Source organism: Hyla sarda, chromosome 10 (genome assembly GCF_029499605.1).
Source record: "Hyla sarda isolate aHylSar1 chromosome 10, aHylSar1.hap1, whole genome shotgun sequence".
Taxonomy (NCBI): domain Eukaryota; kingdom Metazoa; phylum Chordata; class Amphibia; order Anura; family Hylidae; genus Hyla; species Hyla sarda.
Window position 1 is genome coordinate 93,333,258 of NC_079198.1, and position 17,156 is coordinate 93,350,413.

Genomic DNA, 17,156 nt, shown 5'->3' on the forward strand with positions numbered 1-17,156 from the left:
GCGCTCCGGGTCCCCGCTCCTCCCCGGAGCGCTCGCTACACTTCCCTCACTGCAGCGCCCCGGTCGGTTCCACGGACCCGGGGCGCTGCGTTACCACCTCCGGCCGGGATGCGATTCGCGATGCGGGTAGCGCCCGCTCGCGATGCGCACCCCGGCTCCCGTACCTGACTCGCTCCCCGTCAGTTCTGTCCCGGCGCGCGCGGCCCCGCTCCCTAGGGCGCGCGCGCGCCGGGTCTTTGCGATTTAAAGGGCCACTGCACCGCTGATTGGTGCAGTGGTTCCAATTAGTGTTTACACCTGTGCACTTCCCTATATCACCTCACTTCCCCTTCACTCCCTCGCCGGATCTTGTTGCCCTAGTGCCAGTGAAAGCGTTCCTTGTGTGTTCCTTGCCTGTGATTCCAGACCTTCTGCCGTTGCCCCTGACTACGATCCTTGCTGCCTGCCCCGACCTTCTGCTACGTCCGACCTTGCTTCTGTCTACTCCCTTGTACCGCGCCTATCTTCAGCAGCCAGAGAGGTTGAGCCGTTGCTAGGGGATACGACCTGGTCACTACCGCCGCAGCAAGACCATCCCGCTTTGCGGCGGGCTCTGGTGAAAACCAGTAGTGACTTAGAACCGATCCTCTAGCACGGTCCACGCCAATCCCTCTCTGGCACAGAGGATCCACCACCTGCCAGCCGGCATCGTGACAAGGAGTCTTTGAAAAAGGTATAAAAGCATACATTTTAAATATATATATATATATATATATATATATATATATATATATATTAAAATCAAAACACACATAGAGGAAAACAATACATCCAAAATATGTGGCAACACCGGACATCCTGCATCCAGGATGGTAATCAATGGGGTATAATATATGAAATAGTAGTTTAGCAAGAATATGCACACAGACACCGATCCACACAAACAAGTAATACATATATTAAGTAGAGGTAGTCCACAGTTATTAATAAATAAATAAAGTGCAGAGTAGATATAAGGTGCTGTGTGCTAGCTTATATATCACATATCAGAAATAAAGTGCATAGTAAAACAATAGTACAAAATAATAATACCCACAAGGGACCAACGTGGTCACTGAAACAATGAAGGGTCCATGATGCCGCCACTCCAATGCGCGTTTTGGCACGCTGACCTTTGTCTGGGAGCTGGCTGAAATGCGTATAGGAGTGGTGGCATCCCGGGCCCTGCATTGTTTCAGTGACCACGTTGGTCCCTTGTGGGTATTATATGACATCCCTCGACATGCTATGAAGCGTGTAGCTATTACTTATATTGGATCTATGCTTGTCCATGCAGGACCGCACTCTTTAAGCAGTGCGGACTACATAATGCAATCCACAGTCACACGTAAGAAGATAAACAGCAAAGCTACTATCGCAATCATTTCTTTCATGTGATAGTTCACTTGTGTTGTATTTGAACAAAATTTGTCAGATGTAGAGTAAATCATAAAACAGCAAAAACATCTGGACTTATTGCACTTATTACACTTAGTACCCCCAATGTAGTTACCAGTGGAGCGGTGATGACACTGATCAATGCCAGGCTATTGCCTGGCAGTGATCAGTGTAGGAAATCAGTGTGTGCAATGTTATAGTACCCTATGGGGGCTATAACATTGCAAAAAAATAATAGAGTTGACGATAAAGTGTTAATAAATGTGTTTTAACCCCTTCCCTAATAAAAGTCAAAATCCCCCCCTTTTCCCATAAAAAAAAACTATGCAAATAAAAATAAATATAAACATATGTGGTATCATGCCGTGAGTAAATGTCCGAACTATAAAAATATATTGTTAATTAAACCACACGGTCATAGCGTACACGTAAAAAAAAATCCAAAGTCCAAAATAGGGTATTTTTGGTCACTTTTTATACCACAAAAAAATTTATAAAAAGCCATCAAAAAGTCCAATCAAAACAAAAATGGTACCGATAAAAACTTCAGATCACGGTCCCAAAAATGAACCCTCATACATTACCATATACTGAAAAATAAAAAAGATATAGGGGTCAGAAGAGGACATTTTTAAACGTATACATTTACCTGCATGTAGTTATGACAAAATCAAACCTATATAAGTAGGGTATCATTTTAACTGTATGGACATAAAGAATAAAGATTAGGTGCCATTTTTACTGAAAAATGCACTGCGTAGAAATGGAAGCCCCCAACATTTACAAAATATATATATTTTTTTCAGTTTCACAGTGTATTTTTGGGTAAAATGACTAATGTCACTGCAAAGTAGATTTAGTGGTGCAAAGAATAAGCCATAATATGGATTTTTAGGTAGAAAATTAAGGGTTATGATTTTTAAAAAGTAAGGAGGAAAAAAAGAAAGTGCAAAAACAGAAAAATGCTCTGTCCTTAAGGGGTTAAATTCCACTACTGCAAAGACTACATGTATATTTGAATATTTGTATTTGCATTATCAGTAATTATAGTACAGGTCTGAAGCGTTTACCTATTCTTGCATACTCTCATAGCAACCTGGTCAGTGCCTATGTCTTGTACATCCCTCTAACAGAGACTATCAAAAGATTCAAATCACCATCTACATTAATGTCCACAGATACAGTACATACACATTATTGTTATCTAGTACAGGATCTCACAAAGTTAGGGTGTCAATAATTATGGAAATAGATACTTGGACTGATAAAATGTCCATGAGGCAAAAGTGAACAAGGAAAGAAAAAAAAAATTGTCACTGTGCATAGGATAGCCCAAAAAAGAGGTAAGCTGCTATTTATACACACTAATAGACTAATCATATCATACCCCTGCATTGTGTTCTACCCTGGTTTGCGCACTTTATAGTTGTTTGTATTCTGTTAAAGAAGGGTGAGACCAAATAACTGTGTTATACAGAGTAATGTTATTAAAATAAAGAAATAAAGGACAGAATAGTAAATAGCTTACATCAGACGAACACTATAGAAATAGACATAAACCAACAAGCAAAAGCCATAGGAGTCTTTGAAAAAGGTATAAAAGCATACATTATATATATATATATATATATATATATATATATATATATATTAAAATCAAAACACACATAGAGGAAAACAATACATCAAAAATATGTGGCAACACCGGACATCCTGCATCCAGGATGGTAATCAATGGGGTATAATATATGAAATAGTAGTTTAGCAAGAATATGCACACAGACACCGATCCACACAAACAAGTAATACATATATTAAGTAGAGGTAGTCCACAGTTATTAATAAATAAATAAAGTGCAGAGTAGATATTAGGTGCTGTGTGCTAGCTTATATATCACATATCAGAAATAAAGTGCATAGTAAAACAATAGTATAAAATAATAATACCCACAAGGGACCAACGTGGTCACTGAAACAATGAAGGGTCCAGGATGCCGCCACTCCAATGCTCGTTTTGGCACGCTGACCTTCGTCTGGGAGCTGGCCGAAATGCGCATAGGAGTGGTGGCATCCGGGGCCCTGCATTGTTTCAGTGACCACGTTGGTCCCTTGTGGGTATTATATGACATCCCTCGACATGCTATGAAGCGTGTAGCTATTACTTATATTGGATCTATGCTTGTCCATGCAGGACCGCACTCTTTGAGCAGTGCGGACTACATAATGCAATCCACAGTCACACGTAAGAAGATAAACAGCAAAGCTACTATCGCAATGATTTCTTTCTTTCATGTGATAGTTCACTTGTGTTGTATTTGAACAAAATTTGTCAGATGTAGAGTAAATCATAAAACAGCAAAAACATCTGGACTTATTGCACTTATTGCACTTAGTACCCCCAATGTAGTTACCATTCCCTCGCATAGTCACTGAGGGGACTGCAGGCTTTAACCTGCTTGGTGCAACCAAGTTAAGAAGATATTTTGATAAAAGTAATCCTTGGCTGATGGGGCAAAACATCTTTTAAAGAGTCCCTGTCATGAAATAAAACTTTTGATATATTGTTCTTGATGTAAAGTTGTTACTATATGTAATTTATCTCCTGTTAAAAAAATCCCTCTTTCCCTATTTTCTTTTAGCTTTGGAATTTCGACCAATAGGGGCGCCTTTTCTATCTATCCCTGCACTGTGCGCAAAGGTTTCGGACTTGTGCCGGACAGGCACAAGTCCAAAGTGCAGCTGGGGTGGGACATGAGTGCGGCCTTGCACCGCTCTCGCTTCCTGCCCTCTTACTGATTTTTATTTTTTATAATATTATATAATTACTTTTAGGTTTCTTAGACTTACCATCTTACTGATAGTCTGTTTATTCAGGGCTGTGCACTGCAGGCAGAATGTCTCCGATCTCCCTTCTCTTTGTATGCCTCGTGCTGTGCATCACAGAGAGGAGGGAAATTACAGCACGCCTGGCATGATTGGCTTCCTGTTCTATGCACGCTTCCGAGCCCGAGCGCAACATAGAACAGGGAAGGGCGTAAGTCTTCTCCAGCAGGCTTCAGATTATGTCACGCCTGCCAGGTAATGCCCCCTCCTGCCGGCTAAAGCTCACAGTCTGTGAGCAAGAATACAATGGCTGTAACAGGGGGAATACTCAATGAAATTACAAAATAAAAATACAGCAAAGGAATAGTAATGCAGAGGGGAAGATAGCAGACTCAGAAAATGAGCTGATTTGGATGATGGCAGGTACTCTTTAAAGGATGTACAACTTATCTCCTATCCAGCGGTCAAACCCCCCGCGATCTCCCGAACGGAGCCTCTGCTCTCTGCATGAAACAAGCGTTTTCGACCACAGCACAAAGCTACGGCGGACACACCCCCTCCATACAGTTCTATGGCAGAGCTGGAGATTGCCGAAGGCAGGCCTTCGGCTCTGCCATAGAACTCTATGGAGGGGGCGTGTAGGCCGGCGGTGGTCGAAATTACCCGCTCCATGCTGGGAGCCGAGGCTCCATTCGGTCGATCGCGATGGGCCCCAGCGGTCGGACCCCCCTCGGCAATCTAACACTTATCCCCTATCCTTAGGATAGGGGATAAGTTGTACATCCCGGAGGTATCCTTTAAGATTGGATCATCCTTAATAAAAGGCCAATGCCGAGATAAATATTTCTTTTTTCCTCAGCCCCACAATTAAAATCAGTAATAAAATTATACTAGATTTTTTTCCTTTTTTATTCCTTTTTTTATTTTTACTAAAAAACACCAACTCTATTTGTTTTTTGTCTTTCACATTGTTATATGCTTCAGACAAAAGAGAACTGGGATACCCTTTGTTCCTAAAACATTATTGTAAAATCCTAGACTGTTCCTTAAAATCATGTGTACAATTTTTACGAACCTGTAGGTACTGCCCATCTGGAACATTGCACAGCCAATTAAGATAATGGGAACTGTTAAAATTAAGGAAACTATTAAAATCAACAGATTTTAATCAATAGATCAAGAAATTTGATTTCCATGGGAGTGTAAATTTCAAACCCCATGAATTATCATTCAGTTCCTGGACAAATTTTATGGCCTGTTGGGGGATGCCAGTTCAAAATAAAAAATAAATTGTCAATGTATCGCCTATAATAGGCGACACACTGACTAAATTACGGAGACTGTGCGATGTGGTGGGACTCTAACTGCCCCAAAAACTAATTTGCATAACTTGTGGTCCAGTATGAACAAATATTGATCCAATATAAGGAATGGCTACACGCTTCATAGCAACATAATAAAAATCCTGACTTCTTACAGTTAATCATTAGAGAAACAATACCATTGAATTGTTTGAATAGATATCAGAGTTTAATTAATCGGGAGTCTTTCTGGATCTTTAATCTTGGGACTTTGTGCCCGCATGGTTTAAATTAACCTCCATTGATCAAACACTTATTACCTTATCTTGTGGAAAGATGCTAAGTTGTCAGTATGGAAAAATCCTTTTAAAGACAGACCATGTTTACCAAATCTATACCAAATTAAGAACAATAAGAAGCTTCCTATTGTCTGTTAGCATATAAGGGCATATTAGAATTTTATAACTAATTTTTGTTAAAAAAAAAAAAAAAAACATTAGCCGTTATCTATGAAAAGATAATGGAAGGGTTTCATAAAATGTTTTTGCACAAGAGCCCTTTTTTGTTTGTGCCCTTCCCTACCCTACAGGTTTATACTACTGGTTAATGGATACAAAACAATAATAATATTTTTTTTTTGTGGTTGGCTTTTTAGTAGTTACACTGTGGATAGCATTGTTATTAGAACATACTATGTATCTCAATATTATTAAGGTCACAATTTGCTACTATTAATGTGCAGGCACTGTATTGGCTACTAATAATTGTGTAATCGCCTGGCATTATTAATTGAGGGTACTCTTCTGGTTCTATTAAGGGAGGACACTTTGCTGTCACTTCTAAATGGACACTGTGCTGGTCCTATAGAGGAAACCCTGTTTACACAATTTAACATCCTCTTTATTCTTATTCACTCCTGACCAGTCACCCTACCATGCATGAATAGGATGCTAGCTCATTGGATGTTACATATGCCATTCAGTAAAGCATGATGCATTTTGCATTATTAGTGGAAAAAGCTCTCTTTAAAGGGGTTATCCACCATAATGTGATTTTAGTAGTACATACCTGCCAGAACAGGGTATTTCCTCTTGAAATTCATTCTCTAAACTACACATCCCATAGTTCAACAATTTCCAAGAATGAGGTCATTTTCTTCCCTCCCACACATCAGCCACCCCACTCACTGCAATACACCTGTGCTCCCTTCAAAGCAATAAACCAGTGTTTTCTAACCAGGATGCCTACAGCTGTTGCAGGGCATTTAATGAGTGCCAGTTAAAATACAAAAAGATGCCCCACTGACAATACAGTAATAATAACGAGAAACCAAAATACAAGAGACAATATCAAGGACCAGAGTGCATGGTGCTTGGTGTGACTCAGGGATAGAGGGATGTCTGGGTAAATAGGCCGTGTATAGGGAGAGCCCTAATATACTCAAGGGAGATGTTGTGAGGACTACCCCAGGGACTGTTGGAGTACTCGTCCTAATAAGGACGACCCCTGCCCCGATCTATCCCTTTGTCAAACCCTCTACTAAGTGCATATAATGCAACCTGAAAACAGCCCTACATATTTCCCCCACGTATGGTGGGTTTCTCAGGGGCAAAGGTATAATGCAAAGATATGGTAAATGCAAATAATGGTAAATAATGCACAGATATAGTAGATGCAAACAATGGCAAAACAACAGCACAACAGGTTGCAGTGATGCGATAAAAATGACCACTAGCATGCAAACCTGTGGTGCACCAATCAGAAAAGTCACAGTACTGAATGCCCTTATAACCCCCAAAAAACGCAAATACTTGAATGCATATAATGAGCAGTAGGAGGAAGGCAAAGTAATGGTGGGCAGTTCAAAATTAGCCTGGGCAGAGCCCTGCCTCAGGCTGCTGAGACTCACGTGACCTCTCCCACAGTGGCGGATGGCGTGAGTGTACGCTCTGCAGTGGCAGAGTGTCCGGTCCCGATTTCAGTATCACGCTGCCGTGACAGCGTCTGGCGTGCTATTTGTACTTACGGGCAGGTACTCAGTCATGAGCGCGCGTCCCTTCGTGTGCGCGCGCTACTCCCGGAAGTGGGCGTCATCAGAGACTTTGTAAATTGTAGGTCTAGAGGTGTGATCTATAAAGCCACCTGCGTCTGTGGCCTCGAATACATTGGCAAAACTATTCGGGAGTTCAGACGCAGGGTTGGCGAACATCTCAGAGACATTGCATGAATAAAACCCCTTGCCCGTCATGTTCAAGATCAACATGGGGGGGACCCCAAAGTCTTGAGTTTTTTGGGGATGGAAATTGTTAGACCTCCTGTGAGGGGAGGTGACTGGGACAAACTTATCTTGCAAAAAGAGGCTCAATGGATTTTTAGACTACAAACCCAGTCCCCCTTGGGCCTTAAAGAGCAGCTGAATTATGCCTGCTTCTTATAAGCTGACTCCCCTCCCTTCCACTCCTCTGAGTTTTGCAAGCCCTCTCTATGTTGTATCACTTTATTTCTCTGCACCTTCAATCTTTTCCTTCATCCTGGTCTTATTTTTCATCTCACTTTTAAGTTTGTTTATTCCGTCATCTTCTGCATCTTACCAGCTCTCTGTTATCTTGATTGAGGAACCCTGGATGATATCCGCTGATCATAACCCAGCTTATGTTCGTCTTATCGTGCGTTGTGACAGCGCTGTATCTTGCACTGAAGCGCTGCCTCGGCTCCTTTGACAGATCGCGCCCCCGAATATGATCGCGCCCGGTTGTGACGCCGACTTCCGGGAGTAGCGCGCGCACATGGAGGGACGCGCGCTCATGACTGAGTACCTGCACGTAAGTACAAATAGCACGCCAGCCGCTGACACGGCAGCGTGATACTGAAATCGGGACCGGACACTCTGCCACTGCAGAGCGTACACTCACGCTATCCGCCACTGCGGGAGAGGTCACGTGTGTCTCAGCAGCCTGAGGCAGGGCTCTGCCCAGGCTAATTTTGAAATGCCCACCATTACTTTGCCTTCCTCCTACTGCTCATTACATGCATTCAAGTATTTGCGGTTTTTGGGGGTTATAAGGGCATTCATTACTGTGACTTTTCTGATTGGTGCACCACAGGTTTGCAGGCTAGTGGTCATTTTTATCGCATCACTGCAACCTGTTGTGCTGTTGTTTTGCCATTGTTTGCATCTACTATATCTTTGCATTATTTACCATTATTTGCATTTACCATATCTTTGCATTATACCTTTGCCCCTGAGGAACCCACCATACGTGGGGGAAACGCGTAGGGCTGTTTTCAGGTTGCATTATATGCACTTAGTAGAGGGATTGACAAAGGGATAGATCGGGGCAGGGGTCGTCCTTATTAGGACGAGTACTCCAACAGTCCCTGTGGGAGCAGGGGTAATCCTCACAACATCTCCCCTGGGTATATTAGGGCTCTCCCTATACACGGCCTAATTACCCAGACATCCCTATATCCCTGAGTCACACCAGGCACCATGCACTCTGGTCCTTGATATTGTCTCTTGTATTTTGGTTTCACGTTATTATTACTGTATTGTCAGTGGGGCATCTTTATGTATTTTAACTGGTACTCATTAAATGCTATGTTTAAAATTGTGTATACCCTTTCTGTGAAGCCTAGTCTAATTGAGTATCACCTTCAGCTGCCTCGCAGCCATTCTACATTTTATCTGTGATTCTACAGCTGTTGCAAAATGATCTCTCTCCCACCCAGCGGTCGCTCCATTTATTGAAGCAGGACAGACTCCCTCTAATCACCTGACTAGTGATATCAGGTCTCGACACACTGCAACCTGGGAAATTCAGTGACATGAATAATTTTTTATGCTGTGAAAAATAAATATTGGGGTGATAATCTCAGAAGAATTGTGAGAAAACCATCACACACAGGTACAGATGCTATATTGTGAACTACACTAACTTTACAGCCCCTGCAGCATAGTCAAATAAAAATGATCCTGGAATACCCCTTTAATAAATGCAAGTGCCTGTCACACAGTTACACCTATACGGGTATGACAGTAGCCTGCACTAGCTAGAGAGATCTTTCCTTTATAGCAGAGGAGGGGTTACAATAAGAGATGCACCCAAGATATCTTATCAGTATAACATATAATTTAATTGAGAGCTGTACTCAAAACAGATGGGGCACTAGCATATCTCTAAGACAATGTAGCTAAGAGACCCACTTATAGATCACATTCCTAAAGCAGCCTGTGGCTTATAGGAGTAGTTGATGGACAGGGAGCCAATGGCCATCTGTTCTACCAAAGTACTTTGCAACTGCATGTGGGTTCCGAAGATATCCATATAGTTGAAAGTGGCCCTTGCTCATATGAGAATCTGGGTACAGGGGAAAGTGCCCAAGATTCCCTGACACTTTCAGCCACCACCAATCCCCCCCCCCCCCCCTTATCAGGCTGTGCAGCCCCCATCTGTCATCCCACCCCTGTGTAGAGGACTCAGGCACCTCTCTAGCAGACTTATTATTATAGTTTTGATCCATGTAAAACAGACCTACAGTTATATATTTGAGCTTCCAAGTTTCTGTCAAAATTCCCAGACATGAAACCAGAAATGCTCTGAGATAAAAAAAAAAAAAAAAAAAGAAAGAGCACATTTATGCAAAAGACAAACAAGGAAATGCCAAACTTGGGATATTCAGGTTTTTATACCTAGAAAAATATTTTGAAAACATGTTGTTCTTAACAATAGTAGTTGTAACAAATTGTATCAGGAGAAATTACATTGCACAATGACTGGGAGTCAGTTTGCTTCTGTATTAACCTGCCGAAGGGTACAAATACCTTCCACAAGGTGATGACAAAATCTCTTCTGAATACAGAATTGTGAAGAATACACAGTAAAATCTGATATTATTTTCTATCTGGTTTACAACTGGTTAAGAGTTTATAATATTTTTTCCCTGCTCCTATCACCAAGGGCCAGTGGGTCTAGTGAGTTATCATACTTCAGCATAGACTATTTGCATATAGTTGCTCAGTGTACTGGAAAGAATCAGTCTGATTAAATTCACATAACAAATAGCGGTGAGAAGCAGCGGCCTGCTGACAATCACATAGATATAAGGGTTGCCGTGGTTACCGAAGCATCATTTAATCCTCGGCGGATAGTAGTCTTAGCTGGAGTTTGGCATAGAAAGAGCATTAGCAGGACAAATAATGAATCAGCAATGGATTTCTGTGTTCTGTGTTAATGCCTTTCTGTGTTACCCAATATTGTTTACTTTAATGATTATTGTTACGCCTAGCGCTCCGGGTCCCCGCTCCTCCCCGGAGCGCTCACGGCGTCTCTTTCCCTGCAGCTCCCCGGTCAGTCCCGCTGACCGGGAGCGCTGCTCTCTCATGGCCGTTGGGGATGCGATTCGCACAGCGGGACGCGCCCGCTCGCGAATCGCATCCCAGGTCACTTACCCGTTCCCGTCTCCTGCGGTCATGTGCTGGCGCGCGCGGCTCCGCTCTCTAGGGCGCGCGCGCGCCAGCTCCCTGAGACTTAAAGGGCCAGTGCACCAATGATTGGTGCCTGGCCCAATTAGCTTAATTGGTTCCCACCTGTTCCCTGCTTATATCTAGTCTCCTCCCTTGCACTCCCTTGCCGGATCTTGTTGCCTTAGTGCCAGTGAAAGCGTTCTTTGTGTGTTTATACCCTGTGTACCAGTACCTTTGCTATCTCCCTTGACTACGAACCTTGCCGCCTGCCCCCGACCTTCTGCTACGTCCGACCTTGCTACTGCCTACTCCCTTGTACCTCGCCTATCATCAGCAGTCAGAGAGGTGAGCCGTTGCTAGTGGATACGACCTGGTCACTACCGCCGCAGCAAGACCATCCCGCTTTGCGGCGGGCTCTGGTGAAAACCTGTAGTGGCTTAGAACCGGTCCACTAGCGCGGTCCTCGCCATCCCTCTCTGGCACAGAGGATCCACTACCCGCCAGCCGGCATCGTGTCAGTAGATCCGGCCATGGATCCCGCTGAGGTTCCCCTGCCAGTTGCCTCTGATATCACCACGGTGGTCGCCCAGCAAGCCCGACAGATCGCCCATCTAACCCACCAGATGTCAGAAATGTCCACCATTGTGCACCAACTTCAGTCGCAACTTCACCAGCAATCATCTCCTCCGCCAGCTCCTGCACCCCTTCCGCAGCGAGTGGCCACTCCTAGCCTCCGCCTGTCTTTGCCGGACAAATTTAATGGGGACTCTAAGTTTTGTCGTGGCTTCCTTTCGCAATGTTCTCTGCACTTGGAGATGATGTCGGACCTGTTTCCTACTGAAAGGTCTAAGGTGGCTTTCGTAGTCAGCCTTCTGTCTGGAAAAGCCCTGTCATGGGCCACACCGCTCTGGGACCGCAATGACCCCGTCACTGCCTCTGTTCACTCCTTCTTCTCGGAAATTCGAAGTGTCTTTGAGGAACCTGCCCGAGCCTCTTCTGCTGAGACTGCCCTGCTGAACCTGGTCCAGGGTAATTCCTCCGTTGGCGAGTACGCCATACAATTCCGTACTCTTGCTTCTGAACTTTCCTGGAATAATGAGGCTCTCTGCGCGACCTTTAAAAAAGGCCTATCCAGCAACATTAAAGATGTTCTGGCCGCACGAGAGACTCCTGCTAGCCTGCATGAACTCATTCATCTAGCCACTCGCATTGACATGCGTTTTTCTGAGAGGCATCAAGAGCTCCGCCAGGAAAAAGACTTAGATCTCTGGCCACCTCTCCCACAGTCTCCACTGCAATCTGCGCCTAGGCCTCCCGCCGAGGAGGCCATGCAAGTGGATCGGTCTCGCCTGACCCTGGAAGAGAGGAATCGCCGTAAGGAAGAGAATCTTTGTTTGTACTGTGCCAGTACTGAACATTTTCTGGTGGATTGCCCAATCCGTCCTCCACGTCTGGGAAACGCACGCTCGCACTCAGCTCTCGTGGGTGTGGCGTCTCTTGATGCCAAGTCGGCTTCTCCACGTCTCACGGTACCTGTTCGGATTTCCACTTCAGCCAGCTCTCCCCTCTCAGCCGTGGCCTGCCTGGACTCTGGAGCTTCTGGGAATTTTATTCGGGACTCCTTTGTGAATAAATTCCGTATTCCGGTGACCCGTCTTGTCAAGCCACTCCACATTTCCGCGGTCAACGGAGCCAGGTTGGACTGTACCATACGTTTCCGCACGGAGCCCCTTCTTATGAGCATCGGATCTCACCACGAGAGGATTGAACTTTTGGTCCTCCCCAATTGCACCTCGGAAATTCTCCTTGGACTTCCCTGGCTTCAACTTCATTCCCCAACCCTGGATTGGTCCACTGGGGAGATCAAGAGTTGGGGGTCCTCTTGTTCCAAGAACTGTCTAAAACCGGTTCCCAGTAACCCTTGCCGTAACTCTGTGGTTCCTCCTGTATCTGGTCCCCCTAAGGTCATTAAGGACTCTGCCTGCCACAGGAAATGCCCCTCCCCCCCTCCCAGTTCCATCAGGCAAGCTTCTGTGTCCCCTCATGGCCCTCGTCCTGGTGTCACACTGCCCCGTGCCAGGTCCCGCCCTCTGCCCTCTCTCCCCATTCCTACTCCTGCGGTTCTGCCTGCCGTTGAGGAATCCCTCCATCCTTTCCCGGTGTCCTCATCCCAGGGGAGGCAGTTACCCGATAAAGAGAAGGGGAGACCTAAGGGGGGGGGGTACTGTTACGCCTAGCGCTCCGGGTCCCCGCTCCTCCCCGGAGCGCTCACGGCGTCTCTTTCCCTGCAGCTCCCCGGTCAGTCCCGCTGACCGGGAGCGCTGCTCTCTCATGGCCGTTGGGGATGCGATTCGCACAGCGGGACGCGCCCGCTCGCGAATCGCATCCCAGGTCACTTACCCGTTCCCGTCTCCTGCGGTCATGTGCTGGCGCGCGCGGCTCCGCTCTCTAGGGCGCGCGCGCGCCAGCTCCCTGAGACTTAAAGGGCCAGTGCACCAATGATTGGTGCCTGGCCCAATTAGCTTAATTGGTTCCCACCTGTTCCCTGCTTATATCTAGTCTCCTCCCTTGCACTCCCTTGCCGGATCTTGTTGCCTTAGTGCCAGTGAAAGCGTTCTTTGTGTGTTTATACCCTGTGTACCAGTACCTTTGCTATCTCCCTTGACTACGAACCTTGCCGCCTGCCCCCGACCTTCTGCTACGTCCGACCTTGCTACTGCCTACTCCCTTGTACCTCGCCTATCATCAGCAGTCAGAGAGGTGAGCCGTTGCTAGTGGATACGACCTGGTCACTACCGCCGCAGCAAGACCATCCCGCTTTGCGGCGGGCTCTGGTGAAAACCTGTAGTGGCTTAGAACCGGTCCACTAGCGCGGTCCTCGCCATCCCTCTCTGGCACAGAGGATCCACTACCCGCCAGCCGGCATCGTGTCAATTATTGACTATAAGTTTCCTTCTAGTGTATATAAAGATTAGTGACTGCAGATAATATCATAGTGTATATAACCATTAGTGCTGTACATGTTTTTCCATTGTGTATATGATGATTATTGACTTGAGATTTTTGTTGAAGTATGGCAACAGCTGCAGTGTATGCTGGAGAATGTTAAATGGACAACAGATTGCGCTGTGTTGACTATTAGTGCTTGTTGATGTGTAGGACCTCTAGTCTTTATGTTGTCGTTAATTTATTTTTATTATTTCTGTATCTTCTCTGTGCTGATATCGCAAAGCTGAAATCTGCAACAGGTTATGGGCTCACATCACAGCACAGCTCCCGGGACGTGACATCATCATTGAGCAGTTAGACAGAAAACTTCAGAAGCTAATAACTATTGGAAGTATTAAGATTTTTTAATAGAAGTAATTTACAAATCTGTCTAACTTTCCGGAGCCAGTTGATATATATATATATATATATATATATATATATATATATATATATATATAAAGGTTTTGCCTGGAATACCCCCTTTAACCTCGAAGATATCTGAGGGACTGTACAAAGGAGAATGAGAGACATATTTTTGAGAGAAATTATTGAAAATGTAAGGCTTGAGGAGAGAAACATGGAAGGAATTTGGAATGCGAAGAGTAGATGGCAGATGGAGATTATAATACACAGGGTTTATGCGGTGCATAACCTTGAAAGGACCCAATTTATAACTGGAAACCTTAAAATGTATATATTTGGCTGAAAGCCAGACCTTGTCAACAGGAAGGTAGGTTGGAGGAGGCATTCTCTTCTTGTCGGCTTGAGACTTCACACGAGAGGAAGTGAGTAGTAAGATGCACCTGGTTTCTTGCCAGATAGTCATAAGATCTCGTAACTGGTCATCCACAGCAGGAACCTCAGAAGAGGAAAGCAAAGGTAGAGGTTCTTGTGGCTTCAGAGTCCAGATGGTTGTAAGAAAACTCTGCCCAAGGTAACAAGTCACTACCAACGAAGAAAAGTGTGGTATGAACTGTCTATAATAATTGGCAAATCCAAGAAAACATTGTTTAGCCCACAGGCCAGAAGGGCGTGGCCAGTTTAGAACAGAAGACAAATTGTCAGGATCCATCTGGAGACCTTGACTGGAGACAAAGATTCATCTTCTCAAAGAGGCATTTCTCAGGTTTGGCATCAAGATGGTTCTTCCGTAGGCGATGAAAACCTGGAGCATATGAGAGTGATGTAGGTCCAGGTTGGGTGAGAAGATCAAGATGTCAATCAGATAGACCACAACACAGGTGTAAAGGAGGTCCCTGGAAATGTCATTAACAAATTTCTGAACAGCCGAGGCATTACAGAGTCCAGTCAGCATCACTAAATACTCAAAATGTACATCACGAGTATTGAAAGCTGTCTTCCATTAGTCTCCTTGCCGGATTATAATTAAATGATATGCTCCTCACAGATCCAATTTAGTCAAGACCTTGGCACCCTGCAGATGGTCATCGAGTTCTGAGATCAAGGGTAAGGTGTATTGATTCTTGATGGTGATTTTGTTAAGTCCTCAATAATCTATGCATGGACCAAGAGACCCATCCTTCTTTTCCACAAAGAAAAATCTGGCTCCAGCAGGAGAGAAGGACTTCTGGAGATTCTCCTTTATATACTCCTTCATAGCTTGCATTTCCGGTGTCAACAGACGGTAAATTCTTCCCCGCGGGGGGCGAAGTTACAGGCAGAAGGTCAATTGGACAATGATATTGCCAATGAGGAGGTAGACTATCAGCTTGCTTTTCACAAAAGACGTCAGCAAAGTATTGGTATGGAGGAGACAGGCCAGACAGAGAAGGAGGAGGAAAGGAATGCCTCAGTTGTAGAGACCTCAGACAGTGAGTCAGACAGTCATGTCCCCAGCGGGAGATGCCAATCAAGAATCAGGGTGTGAAGTTGCAGCCAAGGCAGTCCGAGAAGAACCACAGAAGAACAATGGGGTAGTACATAAAACCTGATTCTCTCCTTGTGCAAGGCACCCACTTGTAACAACAGAGGATCAGTGAGGAATTGCACTGCGTAATTCAGACACTCCCAATTGATTGTAGAGATATACAAAGGCTTGACGATCTGGGTAACTGAAAGATGGTACTTGTGAGCCAGAGGCATTAATAAAATTCCCTGCAGAGCCCGAGTCCACAAAGGAAGAAGCAAGAAACGAGACTCCTGAAGAGGTGGTCAGTTGAACCAGCAAGGATAGCCGAGGAGAGGATGTATTCACACCTAGAGAAGCCTTTCCCATGTGCCCTAGGTGTGTGCGTTTCCCGGACGCTGGGGACGAAGAGGGCAATTGCTACGGAAGTGCTCCGTACTGGCACAATATAGGCACAAATTCTCTTCACGATGACGTGACCTCTCCTATGGGGTCAGATGAGCACAAACCACCTGCATATGTTCTTCGGTTGAAGATAAAGGAGGAGGAAGTGGTGGCCGCTGAAACACCAGAGCCAGGCAGGGAAGACGACGTGAATGGACTGGTTCGTGTTCTTGGCGGAGTTCCTCCTGTCTCTCGGCTAAACGAACATCTATGTGGGTAGCCAGAAGAATAAGCTCACTTAGGGAAGAAGGCAGATCCTGGGCTGCTAAAGCATCCTTGACGTGGCTGGAGAGACCTTCTTTGAAGGTGGCACACAGGGCTGCATCATTCCAGTCTAGCTCAGAGGCCAGGGTACGAAATTGGATTGCGTACTCGCCAACAGAAATATCCCCTTACCGAAGATACAGAAGCGCAATTTCAGCAGAGGAAGCTAGTGCAGGCTCTTCAAAGACACTCCGGAATTCTGTAAGGAAGGCTTGCAAACTAGTAGTCACCGGATCGCTTCTGTCCCGAGAGAAGACTGACCACAAAAGCAGCTTTGGCACCCTCAAATGAGAGCTGATCGGCCATCAGTTCCACTTGCATAGAGCATTGAGTAACGAATCCCCTGATAATTTTGGATCTCCTTCATACTTCGTAGGCAAGGATAAACGAAGCTTGGGTCCAGAAGAAAGTGCTGGCACTGGAGGAGCCACTGGAGCTGGTTGGGGCAGCTGCTGCTGTTTGTTGTTGTTGCCGCTGCTGGACAGAAAGGAGCTGTTTAATCATAGCAAATAACTGATTCAGCTGCTGTGCCTGATGAGCCACAATAGTGGAAAGATCCTTAACATCAGGCAGAGGCACCTCAGTG

General features: G+C 45.1%; 1 long non-coding RNA gene across 1 annotated transcript in view; it reads right to left on the bottom strand.

The window, feature by feature from the left end:
- The window catches only part of LOC130293754 (uncharacterized), an 87,024-nt gene extending 78,782 nt beyond the window's left edge, over positions 1-8,242 (bottom strand). Inside the window, exon 1 of the long non-coding RNA XR_008848284.1 lies at positions 8,132-8,242. This is a non-coding gene — a long non-coding RNA (uncharacterized LOC130293754). The remainder of the gene's footprint in view (positions 1-8,131) is intronic.
- Between the last annotated feature and the right edge of the window lie 8,914 nt (positions 8,243-17,156).